The sequence below is a fragment of the Schistocerca americana genome, chromosome X, assembly GCF_021461395.2.
Source record: "Schistocerca americana isolate TAMUIC-IGC-003095 chromosome X, iqSchAmer2.1, whole genome shotgun sequence".
Classification (NCBI taxonomy): Eukaryota; Metazoa; Arthropoda; class Insecta; order Orthoptera; family Acrididae; genus Schistocerca; species Schistocerca americana.
The window spans coordinates 18,675,371-18,695,611 of record NC_060130.1 but is presented as its reverse complement, the minus strand read 5'-3'; positions in this window follow the sequence as shown (position 1 = coordinate 18,695,611).

Sequence of the window (20,241 nt, the reverse complement as noted above, 5' to 3'; positions counted from 1 at the left end):
TATTTAATTCCGATGCAATTTCTAGGTTTCAACGTGAATAAGAAGGTGAGAGGGATACAGTACACCTGAAGTGAAGCATCGGAATCTATAACTAGGTACACAGGAATGGTTCAAACAGTCAGTAAGAAGAGTCAGTCATCTTGAACTTATGTCGGCATTGTGCCTCTTCTATTTATTTCCGATGCAATTTCTGTGTTTCATCGTCTATAAGAACGTCCAAGGGATACAGTAAACCTGAAGTGAAGCATTGGAATCTATTACTAGTGTCACAGGAATGGCTCAAAACATAGACAGTAGGAAGAGTCAGTCTTCTTGTACTTAAGTGGCATTTTGCCTTGTCTATTTAATTCCGATGCAATTTCTGTGTTTGATCGTCAATAAGAAGGTCAGAGGGATACAGTAAACTTGAAGTGAAGCATCGGAATCTGTAACTAGCGTCACAGGAATGGTTCAAACATAGGCAGTAAGAAGAGTCAGTCTTCTTGTACTTAAGTCGGCATTGTGCCTTTTATATTTAATTCCGATGCAATTTCTGTGTTTCATCGTCAATAAGAAGGTCCAAGGGATACAGTAAACCTGAAGTGAAGCATCGGAATCTATAACTAGTGTCACAGGAATGGTTCAAATCATAAACAGCAAGAAGAGTCAGGCTTCTCGTACTTAAGTCGGCGCTGTGCCTTTTCTATTTAATTCCGATGCAATTTCTGTGTATCATCCTCAATAAGAAGGTCAGAGGGATACAGTGAACCTGACGTGAAGCATCGGGATCTATAACTAGTGTCACGGGAATGGTTCAAATAATAATCAGTCAGAAGAGGCAGTCTTCTTGTACTTAAGTCGGCATTGTGCTTTTTCTATTTCATTCCGATGCAATTTCAGTGTTTCATCGTGAATAAGAATGTCAGAGGGTTACAGTAAACCTGAAGTGAAGCATCGGAATCTGTAACCTGCGTCAGAGGAGTGGTTCAAATCATAGACAGTAAGAAGAGTCAGTCTTCTTGTACTTAAGTCGGCATTGTGCTTTTCTATTTAATTCCGATGCAATTTTTGTGTTTCATCGTCAATAAGAAGGTCCAAGGGATACAGTAAACCTGAAGTGAAGCATCGGAATCTATATCTAGTGTCACAGGAATGGTTCGAAACATAGACAGTACGGAGATTCAGTCTTCTTGTACTTAAGTCAGCATTGTGCCATTTGTATTTAATTCCGATGCAATTTCTGTGTTTCAACGTCAATAAGAAGGTCAGAGGGATACAGTAAACCTGAAGTGAACCATCGGAAGCTACAACTAGTGTCACAGGAATGGTTCAAAACAGTCAGTAAGATAAGTCAGTCTTATTGTACTTAAGTCGGCATTGTGCCTTTTGTATTTAATTCCAATGCAATATCTGTGTTTCATCGTCACTAAGAAGCTCAGAGGGATACAGTAAACATGAAGTGTAGCATCGGAATCTATAACTAGTGTCACAGGAATGGTTCAAAACATAGACAGTAAGAAGAGTCAGTCCTCTTGTATTTAAGTCGGCATAGTGCCTTTTGGATTTAATTTCGATCCAATTTCTGTGTTTCATCTTCAATAAGAAGGTCCAAGGGATACAGTTAACCTGAAGTGAAGCATCGGAATCTATAACTTGTGTCACAGGAATGGTTCAAAGCATAGACAGTAGGAAGAGTCAGTCTTCTTGTACTTACGTCGGCATTGTGCATTTTGTATTTAACTCCGATGCACTATCTGTATTTCATCGTCAATAAGAAGATCCAAGGGATACAGTAAACCTGAAATGAAGCATCGGAATCTATAACTAGTGACACAGGAATAGTTCAAAACATAGACAGTAGGAAGTGTCAGTCTACATGTACTTAAGTCGGCATTGTGCCTTTTGTATTTAATTCCGATGCAATTTTGTATTTCATCGTCAATAAGAAGGTCAGAGGGATACAGTAAACCTCAAGTGGAGCATCGGAATCTATAACTAGTGTCACAGGAATGGTTCAAAACATAGTCAGTAAGAAGAGTCAGTCTTCTTGTACTTAAATTGGCATTGTGCCATTTTTATTTCATTCCGATGCAATCTCTGTGTTTCATCGTCAATAAGAAGGTCCAAGGGATACAGTAAACATGCAGTGAAGCATCGGAATCTATAACTTGTGTCACAGGAATGGTTCAAAACATAGACAGTAAGAAGAGTCAGTCTTCTTGTACTTAAGTCGGCATTGTGCCTTTTTCAATTTAATTCCGATGTAATTACTGTGTTGCATCGTCAATAAGAAGGTCAGAGGGATACCGTAAACATGATGTGAAGCATCAGAATCTCTAACTAGTGTCACAGTAATGGTTCAAACATAGTCAGTAAGAAGAGTCAGTCTTCTTGCACTTACGTCGGCATTGTGCCTTTTGTAGTTAATTCCGATGCAATATCTGTGTTTCATCGTCAATAAGAAGGCCCAAGGGATATAGTAAACCTGAAGTGAAGATCGGAATCTGTAAGTAGCGTCACAGGAATGGTTCAAAACATAGACAGTAAGAAGAGTCAGTCTTCTTGTACTTAAGTCGGCATTGTGCCTTTTCTATTTAATTCCGATGCAATTTCTGTGTTTCATCGTCAATAAGAAGGTCAGAGGGATACAGTAAACCTGAAGTGAAGCATCGGAATCCTTAGCTAGTGTACAGGAATGGTTTAAAACATAGTCAGAAAGAAGAGTTAGTCTTCTTGTACTTAAGTCGGCATTGTGCCTTTTCTATTTAATTCCGATGCAATTTCTGTGTTTCATCGTCAATAAGAAGGTCAGAGGGATACAGAAAACCTGAAGTGTAGCATCGGAATCTATAACTAGTGTCACAGGAATGGTTCAAATCATAGTCAGTAAGTAGAGTCAGTCTTCTTGTACTTAAGTCGGCATTGTGCTTTTTCTATTTCATTCCGATGCAATTTCAGTGTTTCATCGTCAATAAGAATGTCAGAGAGATAGAGTAAACCTGATGTGAAGCATCTGAATCTGTAACTTGCGTCAGAGGAATGGTTCAAAACGTAGACAGTAAGAAGGGTCAGTCTTCTTGTACTTAAGTCGGCATTGTGCCTTTTCTATTTAATTCCGATGCAATTTCTGTGTTTCATCGTCAATAAGAAGGTCCAAGCGATACAGTAAACCTGAAGTGAAGCATCGGAATCTATATCTAGTGCCACAGAAATGGTTCAAAACATAGACAGTAAGCAGAGTCAGTCTTCTTGTACTTAAGTCGGAGTTGTGCCATTTGTATTTAATTCCGATGCAATTTCTGTGTTTCAACGTCAATAAGAAGGTCAGAGGGATACAGTAAACCTGAAGTGAAGCATCGGAATCTATACCTAGTGTCACAGGAATGGTTCAAAGCAGACAGTAAGAAGAGTCAGACTTCTTGTACTTAAGTCGGCATTGTGAGTTTTCTATTTAATTCCAATGCAATTTCTGTGTTTCATCGTAAATAAGAAGGGCCAAGGGATACAGTAAACCTGAAGTGAAGCATCGGAATCTATATCTGGTGTCACAGGAATGGTTCAAAACATATACAGTAAGGAGAGTCAGTCTTCTTGTACTTAAGTAGGCATTGTGCCTTTTGTATTTAATTCCGATGCAATTTCTGTGTTTCATCGTCAATGAGAATGTCAGAGGGATATAGTAAACCTGAAGTGTAGCATCGGAATCTATAACTAGTGTCACAAGAATGGTTCAAAACATAGACAGTTGGAAGAGTCAGTCTACTTGTACTTAAGTCGGCATTGTGCCTTTTGTATTTATTTCCGATCCAATTTCTGTGTTTCATCTTCAATAAGAAGGTCCAAGGGATACAGTTAACCTGAAGTGAAGAATCGGAATCTATAACTAGTGTCACAGGAATGGTTCAAAGCACAGACAGTAAGAAAGGTGAGTTTTCTTGTACTTAAGTCGGCATTGTGCCTTTTCGATTAATTATCAATGCAATTTTAGTGTTTCATCGTCAATAAGAAGACCAGAGGGATACAGAAAACCTAAAGTGAAGCATCGGAATCTATAACTAGTGTCACAGGAATGGTTCAAAACATAGACAGTAAGAAGAGTCAGTCTTCTTGTACTTAAGTCAGCATTGTGCCTTTTCTATATAATTCCGATGCACTTTCTGTGTTTCATGGTCAATAAGATGGTCCACGGGATACAGTGAACCTGATATGAAGCATCGTAATCTATAACTAGTGTCACAGGAATGTTTCAAAACATAGCCAGTAGGAAGAGTCAGTCTACACGTACTTAAGTCGGCATTGTGCCTTTCTATTTAATTCCGATGCAATTTCTGTGTTTCATCGTCAATAAGAAGGTCAGAGGGATACAGAAAACCTGAAGTGAAGTATGGGAAACTTTAACTAGCGTCACAGGAATGGTTCAAAACATAGTTATTAAGGAGAGTCAGTCTTCTTGTACTTAAGTCGGCATTGTGCCTTTTGTATTTAATTCCGATCCAATTTCTGTGTTTCATCTTCAATAAGAAGGTCCAAGGGATACAGTTAACCTGAAGCGAAGCATCGGAATCTGAAACTAGCGTCACAGGAATGGTTCAAAGCATAGACATTAAGTAGAGTCAGTCAGCGTGTACTTAAAACGGCATTGTGCCTTTTCTATTTAATTCCCATGCGGTTTCTGTGTTCCATCGTCAATAAGAAGTTCAGAGGATTACAGTAAACCTGAAGTGAAGCATCGGAATCTGTAACTTGCGTCAGAGGAATGGTTCAAAACATAGACAGTAAGAAGAGTCAGTCTTCTTGTATTTAAGTCGTCATAGTGCCTTTTGTATTTAATTCCGATCCAATTTCTGTGTTTCTTCTTCAATAAGAAGGTCCAAGGGATACAGTTAACCTGAAGTGAAGCATCGGAATCTATAACTAGTGTCACAGGAATGGTTCAAAGCATAGACAGTAGGAAGAGTCAGTCTTCTTGCACTTAAGTCGGCATTGTGCATTTTGTATTTAACTCCGATGAACTATCTGTATTTCATCGTCAATAAGAAGATACAAGGGATACAGTAAACCTGAAATGATGCATCGGAATCTATAACTAGCGTCACAGGAATGGTTCAAAACATAGACATTAAGAAGAGTCAGTCTTCTTGTGCTTAAGTCGGCATTGTGCCTTTTCTATTTAATTCCGATGCAATTTCTGTGTTTCATCGTCAATAAGAGGGTCCAAGGGATACAGTAAACCTGAAGAGTAGCATCGGAATCTATAACTAGGGTCACAGGAATGGTTCAAAACACAGTCAGTAAGAAGAGTCAGTCTTCTTGTACTTAAGTCGGCATTGTGCCTTTTCTATTTAATTCCGATGCAATTTCTGTGTTTCATCGTCAATAAGAAGGTCGGAGGGATACAGTAAACCTGAAGTGAAGCATCGGAATCTATAGCTAGTGTAGAGGATTTGTTTAAAACATAGTCAGAAAGAAGAGTCAGTCTTCTTGGACTTAAGTCGGCATTGTGCCTTTTCTATTTAATTCCAATGCAATTTCTGTGTTTCATCGTCTATGAGAAGGTCAGAGGGATACAGTAAAACCTGTAGTGTAGCATCGGAATCTATAACTAGTGTCACAGGAATGGTTCTAATCATAGTCAGTAAGAAGAGTCAGTCTTCTTGTACTTATGTCGGCATTGTGCTTTTTCTATTTCATTCCGATGCAATTTCGGTGTTTCATCGTCAATAAGAATGTAAGAGAGATACAGTAAACCTGAAGTGAAGCATCGGAATCTGTAACTTGCGTCAGAGGAATGGTTCAAAACATAGACAGTAAGAAGAGACAGTCTTCTTGTACTTAAGTCGGCATTGTGCCTTTTCTATTTAACTCCGATGCAATTTCTGTGTTTCATCGTCAATAAGAAGGTCCAAGGGTTACAGTAAACCTGAAGTGAAGCATCGGAATCTATATCTAGTGTCACAGGAATGGTTCAAAACATAGACAGTAAGGAGAGTCAGTCTTCTTGTACTTAAGTCGGCATTAAGCCATTTGTGTTTAATTCCGATGCAATTTCTGTGTTTCAACGTCAATAAGAAGGTCAGAGGGATACAGTAAACCTGAAGTGAAGCATCGGAATCTATAACTAGTGTCACAGGAATGGTTCAAAACAGACAGTAAGAAGAGTCAGTCTTCTTGTACATAAGTCGGCATTGTGCGTTTTGTATTAATTCCGATCCAATGTCTGTGGTTCATCTTCAATAAGAAGGTCCAAGGCATACAGTTAACCTGAAGTGAAGCATCGGAATCTATAACTAGTGTCACAGGAATGGTTCAAAGCATAGACAGTAAGAAAGGTCAGTCTTCTTGTACGTAAGTCAGCATTGTGCCTTTTGTATTTAATTCCGATGCAATTTCTGTGTTTCATCGTTAATAAGAAGATCAGAGGGATACAGTAAACCTGAAGTGTAGCATCGGAATCTATAACTAGTGTCACAGGAATGGTTCAAAACATAGACAGTAGGAAGAGTCAGTCATCTTGTACATAAGTCGGCATTGTGCCTTTTGTATTAATTCCGATCAATGTCTGTGGTTCATCTTCATTAAGAAGGTCCAAGGCATACAGTTAACCTGAAGTGAAGCATCGGAATCTATAACTAGTGTCACAGGAATGGTTCAAAGCATAGACAGTAAGAAAGGACAGTCTTCCTGTACGTAAGTCTGCATTGTGCCTTTTGTATTTAATTCCGATGCAATTTCTGTGTTTCATCGTTAATAAGAAGATCAGAGGGATACAGTAAACCTGAAATGGAGCATCGGAATCTATAACTAGTGTCACGGGAATGGTTCAAAACATAGACAGTAGGAAGAGACAGTCTTCTTGTACTTAAGTCAGCATTGTGCTTTTTCTATATAATTGCGATGCACTTTCTGTGTTTCAGGGTCAATAAGATGGTCCAAGGGATACAGTAAACCTGAAATGAAGCATTGGAATCTATAACTAGTGACACAGGAATGTTTCAAAACATAGGCAGTAGGAGGAGTCAGTCTACATGTACTTAAGTCGGCATTGTGCCTTTTGTATTTAATTCAGATGCAATTTCTGTGTTTCATCGTCAATAAGTAGGTCAGAGGGTTACAGTGAGCCTGACGTGAAGCATCGGAATCTATAACTTGTGTCACAGGAATGGTTCAAAACATAGGCAGAAAGAAGAGTCAGTCTTCTTGTACTTAAGTCGACATTGTGCCTTTTCTATTTAATTCCGATGCAATTTCTGTGTTTCATCGTCAATAAGAAGGTCCAAGGGATACAGTAAACCTGAAGTGAAGCATCGGAATCTATAGCTAGTGTACAGGATTGGTTTAAAACATAGTCAGAAAGAAGAGTCTGTCTTCTTGTACTTAAGTCGGCATTGTGCCTTTTCTATTTAATTCCGATGCAATTTCTGTGTTTCATCGTCAATAAGAAGGTCTGAGGGATACAGACAACCTGAAGTGTAGCATCGGAATCTATAACTAGTGTCACAGGAATGGTTCAAATCATAGTCAGTAAGAAGAGTCAGTCTTCTTGTACTTAAGTCGGCATTGTGATTTTTCTATTTCATTCCGATGCAATTTCACTGTTTCATCGTCAATAAGAATGTCAGAGAGATACAGTAAACCTGATGTGAAGCATCGGAATCTGTAACTTGCGTCAGAGGAATGGTTCAAAGCATAGACAATAAGAAGAGTCAGTCTTCTTGTATTTACGTCGTCATAGTGCCTTTTGTATTTAATTCCGATCCAATTTCTGTGTTTCATCTTCAATAAGAAGGTCCAAGGGATACAGTTAACCTGAAGTGAAGCATCGGAATCTATAACTAGTGTCACAGGAATGGTTCAAAGCATAGACAGTAGGAAGAGTCAGTCTTCTTGTACTTAAGTCGGCATTGTGCATTTTGTATTTAACTCCGATGTACTATCTGTATTTCATCGTCAATAAGAAGATACAAGGGATACAGTAAACCTGAAATGATGCATCGGAATCAATAACTAGTGTTACAGGAATGGTTCAAAACATAGACAGTAGGAAGAGTCAGTCGTCTTGTACTTAAGCAGCATTGTGCCTCTTCTATTTAATTCCGATGCAATTTCTGTATTTCATCGTCAATAAGGAGGTCAGAGGTATACAGTAAACCTGAAGTGAAGTATCGGAAACTTTAACTAGCGTCACAGGAATGGTTCAAAACATAGACATTAAGAAGAGTCAGTCTTCTTGTACTTAAGTCGGCATTGTGCCTTTTCCATTTAATTCCGATGCAATTTCTGTGTTTCATCGTCAATAAGAGGGTCCAAGGGATACAGTAAACCTGAAGTGTAGCATCGGAATCTATAACTAGGGTCACAGGAATGGTTCAAAACACAGTCAGTAAGAAGAGTCAGTCTTCTTGTACTTAAGTCGGCATTGTGCCTTTTCTATTTAATTCCGATGCAATTTCTGTGTTTCATCGTCAATAAGAAGGTCAGAGGGATACAGTAAACCTGAAGTGAAGCATCGGAATCTATAGCTAGTGTGGAGGATTTGTTTAAAACATAGTCAGAAAGAAGAGTCAGTCTTCTTGTACTTAAGTCGGCATTGTGCCTTTTCTATTTAATTCCGATGCAATTTCTGTGTTTCATCGTCAATAAGAAGGTCCAAGGGTTACAGTAAACCTGAAGTGAAGCATCGGAAACTATATCTAGTGTCACAGGAATGGTTCAAAACATAGACAGTAAGGAGAGTCAGTCTTCTTGTACTTAAGTCGGCATTGTGCCATTTGTGTTTAAATCCGATGCAATTTCTGTGTTTCAACGTCAATAAGAAGGTCAGAGGGATACAGTAAACCTGAAGTGAAGCTTCGGAATCTATAACTAGTGTCACAGGAATGGTTCAAAACAGACAGTAAGAAGAGTCAGTCTTCTTGTACTTAAGTCGGCATTGTGCCTTTTGTATTTAATTCCGATGTAATTTCTGTGTTTCATCGTCAATGAGAAGGTCAGAGGGATACAGTAAACCTGAAGTGTAGCATCGGAATCTATAACTAGTGTCACAGGAATGGTTCAAAACTTAGACAGTAGGAAGAGTCAGTCATCTTGTACTTAAGTCGGCATTGTGCCTTTTGTATTAACACCGATCCAATGTCTGTGGTTCATCTTCAATAAGAAGGTCCAAGGCATACAGTTAACCTAAAGTGAAGCATCGGAAACTATAACTAGTGTCACAGGAATAGTTCAAAGCATAGACAGTAAGAAAGGTCAGTCTTCTTGTACGTAAGTCAGCATTGTGCCTTTTGTATTTAATTCCGATGCAATTTCTGTGTTTCATCGTTAATAAGAAGATCAGAGGGATACAGTAAACCTGAAATGGAGCATCGGAATCTATAACTAGTGTCACAGGAATGGTTCAAATCATAGACAGTAGGAAGAGTCAGTCTTCTTGTACTTAAATCAGCATTGTGCCTTTTCTATATAATTCCGGTGCACTTTCTGTGTTTCAGGGTCAATAAGATGGTCCAAGGGATACAGTAAACCTGAAATGAAGCATTGAAATCTATAACTAGTGTCACAGGAATGGTTCATAACATAGGCAGAAAGAAGAGTCAGTCTTCTTGTACTTAAGTCGACATTGTGCCTTTTCTATTTAATTCCGATGCAATTTCTGTGTTTCATCGTCAATAAGAAGGTCAGAGGGATACAGTGAACCTGACGTGAAGCCTCGGAATCTATAACTAGTATCACAGGAATGGTTCAAAACATAGTCAGAAAGAAGAGTCAGTCTTCTTGTACCTAAGTCGGCATTGTGCCATTTGTATCTAATTCGGATGCAATTTCTGTGTTTCATCGTCAATAAGAAGGTCAAAGGGAAACAGTAAACCTGAAGTGAAGCATCGGAATCTAAACTAGTGTCATAGGAATGGTTCAAAACATAATCAGTAAGAAGAGTCAGTCTTCTTGTACTTAAGTCGGCATTGTGCCTTTTGTATTTAATTCCGATGCAATTTCTGTGTTTCATCGTCAACAAGAAGGTCCAAGGTATACAGTAAACCTGAAGTGAAGCATCGGAATCTGTAACTAGTGTCACAGGAATGGTTGTAAACATAGACAGTAGGAAGAGTCAGTCTTCTTGTACCTAAATAGGCATTGTGCCTCTTGTATTTAACTCCGATGCACTATCTGTGTATCATCGTCAATAAGAAGGTCCAAGAGATACAATAAACCTGAAATGAAGCATCTGATTCTATAACTAAGGTCTTAGGACTGTTTCAAAACATAGACAGTAGGAAAAGTCAGTCTTGTTGTACTTAAGTCGGCATTGTGCCTTTTCTATTTAATTCCGATGCAATTTATGTGTTTCATCGTCAATAAGAAGGCCAGAGGGATACATTAAACCTGAAGTGAAGTCTCGGAATCTATAACTAGTGACCCAGGAATGGTTCAAATCATAGTCAGCAAGAAGAGTCAGTCTTCTTGTACCTAAGTCGGCATTGTGCCTTTTCTATTACATTCCGATGCAATATCTGTGTTTCATCGTCAATAAGAAGGTCAGAGGGATATAGTAAACCTGAAGTGAAGCATCGGAATCTGTAACTAGTGTCACAGGACTGGTTCCAAACATAGTCAGTAAGAAGAGTCAGTTTCCTTGTACTTAAGTCGGCATTGTGCCTTTTGTATTTAATTCCGATGCAATTTCTGTGTTTCATCGTCAATAGGAAGGTCAGAGGGATACTGTAATACTGAAGTGAAGCATCGGAATCTATAACTAGTGTCACAGGAATGGTTCAAAACATAGACAAAAAGAAGAGTCAGTCTTCTTGTACTTAAGTCGGCATTATGCCTTTTGTATCTAATTCCGATGCAGTTTCTGTGTTTCATCGTCAATAAGAAGGTCGGAGGGATACAGTAAACCTGAAGTGAAGCATCGGAATCTATAGCTAGTGTAGAGGATTTGTTTAAAACATAGTCAGAAAGAAGAGTCAGTCTTCTTGTACTTAAGTCGGCATTGTGCATTTTCTATTTAATTCCAATGCAATTTCTGTGTTTCATCGTCTATGAGAAGGTCAGAGGGATACAGTAAAACCTGTAGTGTAGCATCGGAATCTATAACTAGTGTCACAGGAATGGTTCTAATCATAGTCAGTAAGAAGAGTCAGTCTTCTTGTACTTATGTCGGCATTGTGCTTTTTCTATTTCATTCCGATGCAATTTCGGTGTTTCATCGTCGATAAGAATGTAAGAGAGATACAGTAAACCTGAAGTGAAGCATCGGAATCTGTAACTTGCGTCAGAGGAATGGTTCAAAACATAGACAGTAAGAAGAGACAGTCTTCTTGTACTTAAGTCGGCATTGTGCCTTTTCTATTTAACTCCGATGCAATTTCTGTGTTTCATCGTCAATAAGAAGGTCCAAGGGTTACAGTAAACCTGAAGTGAAGCATCGGAATCTATATCTAGTGTCACAGGAATGGTTCAAAACATAGACAGTAAGGAGAGTCAGTCTTCTTGTACTTAAGTCGGCATTAAGCCATTTGTGTTTAATTCCGATGCAATTTCTGTGTTTCAACGTCAATAAGAAGGTCAGAGGGATACAGTAAACCTGAAGTGAAGCATCGGAATCTATAACTAGTGTCACAGGAATGGTTCAAAACAGACAGTAAGAAGAGTCAGTCTTCTTGTACATAAGTCGGCATTGTGCCTTTTGTATTAATTCCGATCCAATGTCTGTGGTTCATCTTCAATAAGAAGGTCCAAGGCATACAGTTAACCTGAAGTGAAGCATCGGAATCTATAACTAGTGTCACAGGAATGGTTCAAAGCATAGACAGTAAGAAAGGTCAGTCTTCTTGTACGTAAGTCAGCATTGTGCCTTTTGTATTTAATTCCGATGCAATTTCTGTGTTTCATCGTTAATAAGAAGATCAGAGGGATACAGTAAACCTGAAGTGTAGCATCGGAATCTATAACTAGTGTCACAGGAATGGTTCAAAACATAGACAGTAGGAAGAGTCAGTCATCTTGTACATAAGTCGGCATTGTGCCTTTTGTATTAATTCCGATCAATGTCTGTGGTTCATCTTCATTAAGAAGGTCCAAGGCATACAGTTAACCTGAAGTGAAGCATCGGAATCTATAACTAGTGTCACAGGAATGGTTCAAAGCATAGACAGTAAGAAAGGACAGTCTTCCTGTACGTAAGTCTGCATTGTGCCTTTTGTATTTAATTCCGATGCAATTTCTGTGTTTCATCGTTAATAAGAAGATCAGAGGGATACAGACAACCTGAAGTGTAGCATCGGAATCTTTAACTAGTGTCACAGGAATGGTTCAAATCATAGTCAGTAAGAAGAGTCAGTCTTCTTGTACTTAAGTCGGCATTGTGATTTTTCTATTTCATTCCGATGCAATTTCACTGTTTCATCGTCAATAAGAATGTCAGAGAGATACAGTAAACCTGATGTGAAGCATCGGAATCTGTAACTTGCGTCAGAGGAATGGTTCAAAGCATAGACAATAAGAAGAGTCAGTCTTCTTGTATTTACGTCGTCATAGTGCCTTTTGTATTTAATTCCGATCCAATTTCTGTGTTTCATCTTCAATAAGAAGGTCCAAGGGATACAGTTAACCTGAAGTGAAGCATCGGAATCTATAACTAGTGTCACAGGAATGGTTCAAAGCATAGACAGTAGGAAGAGTCAGTCTTCTTGTACTTAAGTCGGCATTGTGCATTTTGTATTTAACTCCGATGTACTATCTGTATTTCATCGTCAATAAGAAGATACAAGGGATACAGTAAACCTGAAATGATGCATCGGAATCAATAACTAGTGTTACAGGAATGGTTCAAAACATAGACAGTAGGAAGAGTCAGTCGTCTTGTACTTAAGCAGCATTGTGCCTCTTCTATTTAATTCCGATGCAATTTCTGTATTTCATCGTCAATAAGGAGGTCAGAGGTATACAGTAAACCTGAAGTGAAGTATCGGAAACTTTAACTAGCGCCACAGGAATGGTTCAAAACATAGACATTAAGAAGAGTCAGTCTTCTTGTACTTAAGTCGGCATTGTGCCTTTTCCATTTAATTCCGATGCAATTTCTGTGTTTCATCGACAATAAGAGGGTCCAAGGGATACAGTAAACCTGAAGTGTAGCATCGGAATCTATAACTAGGGTCACAGGAATGGTTCAAAACACAGTCAGTAAGAAGAGTCAGTCTTCTTGTACTTAAGTCGGCATTGTGCCTTTTCTATTTAATTCCGATGCAATTTCTGTGTTTCATCGTCAATAAGAAGGTCAGAGGGATACAGTAAACCTGAAGTGAAGCATCGGAATCTATAGCTAGTGTGGAGGATTTGTTTAAAACATAGTCAGAAAGAAGAGTCAGTCTTCTTGTACTTAAGTCGGCATTGTGCCTTTTCTATTTAATTCCGATGCAATTTCTGTGTTTCATCGTCAATAAGAAGGTCCAAGGGTTACAGTAAACCTGAAGTGAAGCATCGGAAACTATATCTAGTGTCACAGGAATGGTTCAAAACATAGACAGTAAGGAGAGTCAGTCTTCTTGTACTTAAGTCGGCATTGTGCCATTTGTGTTTAAATCCGATGCAATTTCTGTGTTTCAACGTCAATAAGAAGGTCAGAGGGATACAGTAAACCTGAAGTGAAGCTTCGGAATCTATAACTAGTGTCACAGGAATGGTTCAAAACAGACAGTAAGAAGAGTCAGTCTTCTTGTACTTAAGTCGGCATTGTGCCTTTTGTATTTAATTCCGATGTAATTTCTGTGTTTCATCGTCAATGAGAAGGTCAGAGGGATACAGTAAACCTGAAGTGTAGCATCGGAATCTATAACTAGTGTCACAGGAATGGTTCAAAACTTAGACAGTAGGAAGAGTCAGTCATCTTGTACTTAAGTCGGCATTGTGCCTTTTGTATTAACACCGATCCAATGTCTGTGGTTCATCTTCAATAAGAAGGTCCAAGGCATACAGTTAACCTAAAGTGAAGCATCGGAAACTATAACTAGTGTCACAGGAATAGTTCAAAGCATAGACAGTAAGAAAGGTCAGTCTTCTTGTACGTAAGTCAGCATTGTGCCTTTTGTATTTAATTCCGATGCAATTTCTGTGTTTCATCGTTAATAAGAAGATCAGAGGGATACAGTAAACCTGAAATGGAGCATCGGAATCTATAACTAGTGTCACAGGAATGGTTCAAATCATAGACAGTAGGAAGAGTCAGTCTTCTTGTACTTAAATCAGCATTGTGCCTTTTCTATATAATTCCGGTGCACTTTCTGTGTTTCAGGGTCAATAAGATGGTCCAAGGGATACAGTAAACCTGAAATGAAGCATTGAAATCTATAACTAGTGTCACAGGAATGGTTCATAACATAGGCAGAAAGAAGAGTCAGTCTTCTTGTACTTAAGTCGACATTGTGCCTTTTCTATTTAATTCCGATGCAATTTCTGTGTTTCATCGTCAATAAGAAGGTCAGAGGGATACAGTGAACCTGACGTGAAGCCTCGGAATCTATAACTAGTATCACAGGAATGGTTCAAAACATAGTCAGAAAGAAGAGTCAGTCTTCTTGTACCTAAGTCGGCATTGTGCCATTTGTATCTAATTCGGATGCAATTTCTGTGTTTCATCGTCAATACGAAGGTCAAAGGGAAACAGTAAACCTGAAGTGAAGCATCGGAATCTAAACTAGTGTCATAGGAATGGTTCAAAACATAATCAGTAAGAAGAGTCAGTCTTCTTGTACTTAAGTCGGCATTGTGCCTTTTGTATTTAATTCCGATGCAATTTCTGTGTTTCATCGTCAACAAGAAGGTCCAAGGTATACAGTAAACCTGAAGTGAAGCATCGGAATCTGTAACTAGTGTCACAGGAATGGTTGTAAACATAGACAGTAGGAAGAGTCAGTCTTCTTGTACCTAAATAGGCATTGTGCCTCTTGTATTTAACTCCGATGCACTATCTGTGTATCATCGTCAATAAGAAGGTCCAAGAGATACAATAAACCTGAAATGAAGCATCTGATTCTATAACTAAGGTCTTAGGACTGTTTCAAAACATAGACAGTAGGAAAAGTCAGTCATGTTGTACTTAAGTCGGCATTGTGCCTTTTCTATTTAATTCCGATGCAATTTATGTGTTTCATCGTCAATAAGAAGGCCAGAGGGATACATTAAACCTGAAGTGAAGTTTCGGAATCTATAACTAGTGACCCAGGAATGGTTCAAATCATAGTCAGTAAGAAGAGTCAGTCTTCTTGTACCTAAGTCGGCATTGTGCCTTTTCTATTACATTCCGATGCAATATCTGTGTTTCATCGTCAATAAGAAGGTCAGAGGGATATAGTAAACCTGAAGTGAAGCATCGGAATCTGTAACTAGTGTCACAGGACTGGTTCCAAACATAGTCAGTAAGAAGAGTCAGTTTCCTTGTACTTAAGTCGGCATTGTGCCTTTTGTATTTAATTCCGATGCAATTTCTGTGTTTCATCGTCAATAGGAAGGTCAGAGGGATACTGTAATACTGAAGTGAAGCATCGGAATCTATAACTAGTGTCACAGGAATGGTTCAAAACATAGACAAAAAGAAGAGTCAGTCTTCTTGTACTTAAGTCGGCATTATGCCTTTTGTATCTAATTCCGATGCAGTTTCTGTGTTTCATCGTCAATAAGAAGGTCAGAGGGATACAGTAAACCTTAAGTGAAGCATCGTAATCCATAACTAGTGTCACAGGAATGGATCAAAACAGTCAGTAAGAAGAGTCAGTCTCCTTGTACTTATGTCGGCATTGTGCCTTTGTATTTTATTCCGATGCAATTACTGTGTTTCACCGTCAATAAGAAGGTCCAAGGGATACAGTAAATCTGAAGTGAAGCATCGGAATCTATAACTAGTGTCACATGAATGGTTCAAAACATAGACAGTAAGAAGAGTCAGTCTTCTTGTACTTAAGTCGGCAAATTGCCTTTTGTATTTAATTCCGATCCAATTTCTGTGTTTCATCGTCAGAAAGAAGGTCAGAGGGATACAGTAAACATGAAGTGAAGCATCGGAATCTATAACTAGTGTCACAGGAATGGTTCAAAACATAGACAGTAGGAAGAGTCAGTCTTCTTGTACTTAAGTCGGCATTGTGCCTTATCTATTTAATTCCGATACACTTTCTGTGTTTCATCGTCAATTAGAAGGTCCAAGGGAAACAGCAAACCTGAAGTGAAGCATCGGAATCTGTAACAAGTGTCACAGGAATGGTTCAAACATAGACAAGAAGAAGAGTCAGTCTTCTTGTACTTAAGTCGGCATTGTGCCTTTTGTATTTAATTCCGATGCAATTTCTGTATTTCATCGCCAAAAAGAAGGTCAGAGGGATACAGTAAACCTGAAGTGAAGCATCGGAATCTATATCTAGTGTCACAGGAATGGTTCAAAATATAGACAGTAAGAAGAGTCAGAAATCTTGTACTTAAGTCGGCATTGTGCCTTTTGTATTTAATTCCGATGCAATTTCTGTGTTTCATCGTAAATAAGAAGGTCCAAGGGATACAGTAAACCTGAAGTGAAGCATCGGAATCTATATCTAGTGTCACAGGAATGGTTCAAAATATAGACAGTAAGAAGAGTCAGAAATCTTGTACTTAAGTCGGCATTATGCCCTTTTCAATTTAATTCCGATGCAATTTCTGTGTTTCACGGTCAATAAGAAGGACAGAGGGATACAGTAAACCTGAAGTGAAGCATCGGAATCTCTAACTAGTGTCACAGGAATGGTTCAAAACATAATCAGTAAGAAGAGACAGTCTTCTTGTACATAAGTCGGCATTGTGCCTTTTGTATTTAATTCCGTTGCAATATCTGTGTTTCATCGTCAATAAGAAGGTCTAAGGGATACAGTAAACTTGAAGTGAAGCTTCGAAATTAGTAACTAGCGTCGCAGGAATGGTTCAAATCATTGTCAGTAAGAAGAGTCAGTCTTCTGGTACTTAAGTCGGCATTGTGCCTTTTCTATTTACTTCCGAGGCAATTTCTGTGTTTCATCGTCAATAAGAACGTCCAAGGGATACAGTGAACCTGAAGTGAAGCATCGGAATCTATAACTAGTGTCACAGGAATGGTTCAAAACATAGACAGTAGGAAGAGACAGTCTTCTTGTACCTAAGTCGGCATTGTGCCTTTTCAATTAAATTCCGATGCAATTGCTGTGTTTCATCGTCAATACGAACGTCAGAGGGATACAGTAAACCTGAAGTGAACCATCGGAATCTGTAACTAGCGTCACAGGAATGGTTCAAATCATAGACAGTAAGAAGAGTCAGTCTTCTTGTACCTAAGTCGGCATTGTGCCTTTTCAATTAAATTCCGATGCAATTTCTGTGTTTCATCGTCAATAAGAAGGTCCAAGGGATACAGTAAACCTGAAGTGAAGCATCGGAATCTAAACTAGTGTCATAGGAATGGTTCAAAACATAGACAAAAAGAAGAGTCAGTCTTCTTGTACTTAAGTCGGCATTGTGCCTTTTGTATTTAATTATGATGCAATTTCTGTGTTTCATCGTCAATAAGAAGGTCCAAGGGATACAGTAAACCTGAAGTGAAGCATCGGAATCTATAACTAGTGTCACAGGAATGGTTCAAAACATAGACAGTAGGAAGAGTCAGTCTTCTTGTACCTAAGTCGGCATTGTGCCTCTTGTATTTAACTCCGATGCAACATCTGTGTATCATCGTCAATAAGAAGGTCCAAGGGATACAATAAACCTGAAATGAAGCATCTGATTCTATAACTAAGGTCATAGAACTGTTTCAAAACATAGACAGTAGGAAAAGTCAGTCTTGTTGTACTTAAGTCGGCATTGTGCCTTTTCTATTTAATTCCGATGCAATTTCTGTGATTTCATCGTCAATAAGAAGGCCAGAGGGATACATTAAACCTGAAGTGAAGCTTCGGAATCTGTAACTAGTGTCACAGGATTGGTTCAAATCATAGTCAGTAAAAAGAGTCAGTCTTCTTGTACCTAAGTCGGCATTGTGCCTTTTCTATTACTTTCCGATGCAATATCTGTGTTTCATCGTCAATAAGAAGGTCAGAGGGATATAGTAAACCTGACGTGAAGCATCGGAATCTGTAACTAGTGTCACAGGAATGGTTCCAAACTTAGTCAGTAAGAAGACTCAGTTTCCTTGTACTTAAGTTGGCATTGTGCCTTTTCTATTTAATTCCGAAGCAATTTCGGTGTTTCATCGTCAATAAGAAGGTCCAAAGGATACAGTAAACCTAAAGTGAATCGTCGGAATCTATAACTAGTGTCACAGGAATGGTTCAAAAAATAGTCTGTACGAAGAGTCAGTCTTCTTGTACTTAAGTCGGCATTGTGCCTTTTCTATTTAATTCCGATGCAATTTCTGTGTTTCATCGTCAATAAGAAGGTCCAAGGGAAACAGTAAACCTGAAGTGAAGCATCGGAATCAATAACTAGTGTCACAGGAATGGTTCAAAACATAGACAAAAAGAAGAGTCAGTCTTTTTGTACTTAAGTTGGCATTGTGCCTTTTGTATTTAACTCCGATGCAATTTCTGTGTTTCATCGTCAATAAGAAGGTCAGAGGGATACAGTAAACCTGAAGTGAAGCATCGGAATCCATAACTAGTGTCACAGGAATGTTTCAAAACAGTCAGTAAGAAGAGTCAGTCTTCTTGTACTTATGTCGGCATTGTGCCTTTTGTATTTTATTCCGATGCAATTTCTGTGTTTCATCGTCAATAAGAAGGTCCAAGGGATACAGTAAATCTGAAGTGAAGCATCGGAATCTATAACTAGTGTCACAGGAATGGTTCAAACATAGACAGTAAGAAGAGTCAGTCTTCTTGTACTTAAGTCGGCATTGTGCCTTTTGTATTTAATCCTATCCAATTTCTGTGTTTCATCGTCAGAAAGAAGGTCAGAGGGATACAGTAAACCTGAAGTGAAGCATCGGAATCTATAACTAGTGTCACAGGAATGGTTCAAAATATAGACAGTAGGAAGAGTCAGTCTTCTTGTACTTAAGTCAGCATTGTGCCTTATCTATTTAATTCCGATGCACTTTCTGTGTTTCATCGTCAATTAGAAGGTCCAAGGGATACAGCAAACCTGAAGTGAAGCATCGGAATCTATAACTAGTGTCGCAGGAATGGTTCAAAACATAGTCAGTAAGAAGAGTGAGTCTTCTTGTACTTATGTCGGCATTGTGCCTTTTGTATTTAATTCCGATGCAATTTCAGTGTTTCATCGCCAATAAGAAGGTCAGAGGGATACAGTAAACCTGAAGTGAAGCATCGGAATCTGTAACTTACGTCACAGGATTGGTTCAAAACATAGACAGTAGGAAGAGTCAGGCTTCTTGTACTTATGTCGGCATTGTGCCTTTTCTATTACATTCCGATGCAATATCTGTGTTTCATCGTCAATTAGAAGGTCAGAGGGATACAGTATACCTGAAGTGAAGCATCGCAATCTCTAACTAGTGTCACAGGGATGGTTCAAAACTAAATCAGTAATAAGAGACAGTCTTCTTGTACATAAGTCGGCATTGTTCCTTTTGTATTCAATTCCGATGCAATATCTGTGTTTAATCGTTAATAAGAAGATCAGAGGGATACAGTAAACCTGAAGTGAAGCATCGGAATCTGTAACTAGTGTCACAGGAATGGTTCAAAACATAATCAGTAAGAAGAGTCAGTCTTCTTGTACTTAAGTCGGCATTGTGCCATTTGAATATAATTCCGATGCAATGTCTGTGTTTCAACGACAATAAGAAAGTCAGAAGGATACAGTAAACCTGAAGTGAAGCATCGGAATCTATAACTAGTGTCACAGGAAAGGTTCAAAACAGTCAGTAAGAAGAGTCAGTCTTCTTGTACTTAAGTCGGCATTGTGCCTCTTCTATTTAATTCCGATGCAATTTCTGTTTTTCATCTTCAATAAGAAGGTAAGAGGGATAGAGTAAACCTGAAGTGAAGCATCGGAATCTGTAACTAGCGTCACAGGAATGGTTCAAAGCATAGACAGTAGGAAGAGTCAGTCTTCTTGAACTTAAGTCGGCATTGTGCCTTATGTATTTAATTCCGATGCAATTTCTGTATTTCATCGTCAATAAGAACGTCCAAGGGATACAGTAAACCTGAGGAGAAGCATCAGAATCTATAACTAGCGTCACAGGAATGGTTCAAAACATAGACAGTAGGAAGAGTCAGTCTTCTTGTACTTAAGTCGGCATTG